At 43.1% G+C, this 4,619-nt stretch overlaps 1 long non-coding RNA gene across 1 annotated transcript in view; it reads right to left on the bottom strand.

Annotated features, from left to right (window-relative positions):
• LOC134437774 (uncharacterized) overlaps positions 1 to 3,810 on the bottom strand; it is a 4,396-nt gene extending 586 nt beyond the window's left edge. The window contains exons 1-4 of the long non-coding RNA XR_010032474.1: positions 3,540 to 3,810; positions 1,678 to 1,733; positions 619 to 778; positions 1 to 525 (exon numbers count right to left, since the gene is read on the bottom strand). The exon at positions 1 to 525 is cut by the window's left edge and continues 586 nt beyond it. This is a non-coding gene — a long non-coding RNA (uncharacterized LOC134437774). The remainder of the gene's footprint in view (positions 526 to 618; positions 779 to 1,677; positions 1,734 to 3,539) is intronic.
• Positions 3,811 to 4,619: the final 809 nt, after the last annotated feature.

The following is a 4,619-nucleotide window of genomic DNA, read 5'->3' as shown; positions in this document are numbered from 1 at the left end:
AAGAATACTCAGAATTCGGTTTACTCTTTGAGGAAGACATACAGCAGTGAAACATCAGAGTCCAACCATACTGATAACATTGCAAAGATCTCCTACTTATTACAAAATCACTTGTTTAGTGGTAAATAGTTGGGATACGGGACAATTAACCGGTCAGGCCACTCAGAGAAACCATTAGCAATTACAGCATACTGTATACTGGAGAGGTCAGTAGAGCTGCAAACTGGCTCACAGAGACCGGAGGTGCTGTGGACGTTGAAGGCACGGTGGATGGTGGCAGGGATGACCCAGGTGCTGCAGGCACAGTGATGGCTGGCAGCATGGTGGGGAGTGGCACGGATGACCCAGGCGCTGCAGGCACGGTGATGGCTGGCGGCACGGATGACCCAAAAGGTGGATGGTGGCAGGGACAACCCAGAGCATGGCAGTATGGTGGAAAGAGCTGCTGCACCGAGTGGAGGGACTTCAGGGATGGGCACAGTGAAGTCTTCAACCTTTTCATGATTGTCCTCCACTGTGATGCCCCTTTAACAATAACACGTACTGATTACTACATATGCGAGTGAAATACAGTATGCCAAAAAGAGTAAAAAGATAATGGACAGAAAAACAACGTACAGTGCCTGTATTTATATGCCCAGTATCTCCTCTCGTTCCTCTTCAGGACCATCATCTCAGGTGTGGCCACAGAACACTGTCGTCTTCTTTCATCAGGCTGCCCTTCTCCCGCTCCTGGGTCTTCTCAATGTTGTCAGTTGTCACGCACCTGAACACAACCCTGGGACAAGATACACTATTAAGAATACTCATTGGTTAAACTTTTTTCTTTAAAAGGTACATTCTATGGTCTGTTTTGGTCATCTGTCTAGAGCTGAAAAAGTAAAGGGGTTGAGTTATTAGTAACAGTTGTGACCAATCCACAGTGTATTTGCCCTCTACACAGCTCTTGACAGCTTCACATAGAAGTTAAGTCATCAGACTGCTCACGCATTGTTGTTCAAACACACACAGAGACAGTGCAGACCCTAAAGAGAGAAGACCTGCCATCCTTTTTTTAAATAGAGACCCTAAAAAGAACACTTGTTACGCTATTCTACTGGAATAGGCTGTTTCAGAACATAGGAGTTTGTTTCAAGAAATTTAAGAACGACCGGACTGAGGCCACCATAAGGAATGAGCGGTTCCACTTCATATCTGAAGTTATCGTGACCATCCATTTGCTTATTTCAGAAATAACACCTGGCTAGTTTCTTTACAAATGTGCATACATGGTCCATTGTGCTCCAACAATGAGAGCGCAGCTTGATTATGTCACATCTGTATGCAAACAGTAAAGGGATCTATTGACCTCAAAGGTGCACTGTGAAATGTATTTGGCAGTCTCGTTCCATAATTCATGCAGCCCAGTCATAAATCTTTTTCACTGATTCTTACCACCACCATCAAATTCAAAATATTCTCTATGACTGCACAAATTGCAATATTAGTTATAATAGTACTAACTGTAATTATGAGTTTATTATTTAGTTGCAAAATCTACTCTGCCACCATCCTACACAGTGCACAGTGCAACAAGGACAGCAAGCCTGAGTGAGTGAAAATGGCTATTCATAAACAAATAACATGGCAGTGTTATGGCCTTTAAGTCTGTTTATTTTTCTTCAGTCGGCGACTTACCCTGTTCCAGAATGACTTCAGGACAACCATGCATATAAAAGATGCAACACCACTGCCTGAAACACATATTAAAAGCACATAACAATTAAGTTACAAGTTAGTCATTCTTGGTCATTAATATGACTTGCCACACACCACATAGGCTGTAGCTTACATGAGAGGTAAGCAGTTACCGCCTTTTCTCAACTCCTGCAGTAGGCAGAAGCAGAACACCTTCATTATGCACAAAACATTGTGAATAATTTGACATGGATAAAGTTTAAGAAGTTGTACTTTTACACTCGATTATTATGTAAACATTTCTACTCCTTGCAATTGCTATCCGTTTAGAAGCATTTGTTTCACTTTTTATACTAGTTGTGAAAATATAGGCTACCGGTCTCTTTTCGTTGGACTGCCCTTCCTAATGTCAAACGTCATCATTTCGGTACAACTGAAGTGTGTGCGAACTGCGGAGACCAGCGAGAGAGAGAGAGAGAGAGACAGAGAGAGAGAGAGAGAGAGAGAGAGAGAGAAGGGCTGTGCTTATGGAACCTGCGCGTGTCTGTTCATAGCGAGTCCTTCGACTATGAAAGCAACTATCAAACTATCGTTGTCAAAACTAACCCTGAGATTGAGTTTGCAACGTCCAACAAAAAATAACTGACTTCATGTTAGGTGATGTTATGACCGTGGATGATCACATTGGGAGGTCCCTCGCCAGAAACCTCCTCTCACCACTACTCAGCGTAACATAAGGGCGTGTTGGTCTACATAGGACTATATACATTTACAACAAACTAATCAATGTCTCCTCGCAATGTTAACGGATTGATCCTTTGTTAGCGTTTATTCTCAGCAGGATTTAGCATGTCTAGGATAGCGTTGTTTAAAAAGTTATTTGATCGATTCCTCTCGCTCCCCCTCTCCCTCCCAGTAACACAGGCAGGCACCCGGCATGCACACACACCGTCTGTCTCGCTCCCCATCTTCAAACTGTCATTCAAACTAAGAATGTCTACGATTATGATTAATAATACAAAAAAGTCTTTAGTTGACTCGGCACGGAGGCATCCCAGAATGATGACTGTTTACGCACACTGCTTTGTCAGTTGATATGAAGCATTTTGTCGCGCATTTCATTGATTTGAAAACTTGGTGACCATAGGAATTTACACATTTTTAAAACAACATTCAAAGAGGACGATTCGCGACGGGAACTGCTGAAAGACTTACGAAGGATTCAGTGACCAGCTACAAACGTAGCCGTTCCATGTTGAATGGATTTATTGTGGAGAATGAAATGGTGAAGTAATGTGCCGTTCGTAGTCTGTCTACGAGCACAGTCCTTTAGGTGCATGTAATTTGTAAGATTATCACACTACAGCCTTGTGTGAAAGCAAAAAAGGAGGCTATCTTGTAGAATTTTCTCCTCCGTGCTTTCGCGTGATGCAGAGCATCAAGTGGCAGCGCAAACAGTGGATGGAACATTCGGCAACAAATATTTGTAGAACGACACACGAGGTCAGGTCCCCACCAGCAGCCAGTCCCAGTCTGCGCGCCAAAACTAGCCAACAAGGCAACATTTGAGAATGGAAAAAAAAACTTGGCTGAAGTGGGTTTCATTCTACAACATTTTGAAATTGGTAGTGCTATCCGTTCATCTTTAACACAGGGCATACTTGTTGCCTTCTCCAAACGAAGTTTGAACGGCAGCTTACAGGTCCATTGACCTGTCTGCCTGCCCAGTGCGTTGCTGATAGCAGCTGCCTGAGTCACAGTCAGACAGTTACGAGCCAACTACAACTCTAGCGTGATTTAGTTTCCTTTGATCATTGTTCATGTTTTGTATCCCATGTTTAATGCACGACTGGCCAGCTTACCTTCTGAATTTGTCCCGTCCATTGGAAGTTAACTTCATCCGCTGCGAGACTCGCCACAGTCGTCGGTTGATTCTTCTTCCAATGAAGTCCCAGAAAGCAATGCGCATTGCGGGCCTTAACCAATTTCAATAGGTAGTTTTGACAGAGACGGTTTGGATCATACTAGCCAATAGTATTAGTTACAGTGTTGGAATGTAAATTGGGTAAAGTTTAGTCATTTATAGGTAGTTTCGACACTAGCCATTAGTATTAGTTATAGCGTATGAATGCAAATTAGGTATAGTTTAGACATTTCTCACCAGTACTAAGTCCTACTCCTTATTTATAGGTAGAGTGAGTATATTATACCCCTTGCATCAGAGTAACCTCAGCAACCTAATTTGTTGGGGTAAAAAATATCCATTTTTTGTCAGTGAAATGTACTGCCCCTCAAAATCCTTTTTATCAGTGTATGGTAATTAACCTTTCAATGACTATAACAACGTGCCACTGGTGGTACAGCGTGCATTAAGGGGATACGAGCAAATGGATAGATGGTTCCCAGACTATATTTCCCTTGTGATATACAGTTGTTCGGTGAAAGCCAGGCTATCAGTACAGTCTGCTACCAGTTATATTGCACGAGGCCCCCTGGGGGATGGGAGGGTTTGGTTTGAACAGCCTTCTTGGGATCTGTGCCCTGTTGGCAAATAGACTAATCCAGCCCTAGGTTTAATTTTACTGAGGAATGCATAATCTCTTCTCCCTTAGTAGGCCCACTCCTCCCCTGTGCACACTTAGAAGAAGGCCTATCTTTTTAAAAAAGCAACTTCATCAATCTTGTGATGGAGGAAGTTCCCTTGCACCTTGGGCAGGCTTCCTGCCATGCAAACTATATGCATACTTTACATCACAACCAGATGCTGATGATGATGCCAGATGGTGTTACCCTCCACGATTTAAAAAGAAAATGCAAAATGCACTAGCGTGAAAATAACACGCCTTTCACATGCACGCACACACACACACACACCTACACAAACCCGTGTGCACGCACGCACACACACATACACACACACACACACACACATGCAAGATGGA

This window comes from Engraulis encrasicolus, chromosome 21 (genome assembly GCF_034702125.1).
Source record: "Engraulis encrasicolus isolate BLACKSEA-1 chromosome 21, IST_EnEncr_1.0, whole genome shotgun sequence".
Taxonomy (NCBI): Eukaryota; Metazoa; Chordata; class Actinopteri; order Clupeiformes; family Engraulidae; genus Engraulis; species Engraulis encrasicolus.
The sequence above is the reverse complement of the archived record's forward strand: the minus strand, read 5'-3'. Positions and strand labels throughout refer to the sequence as shown.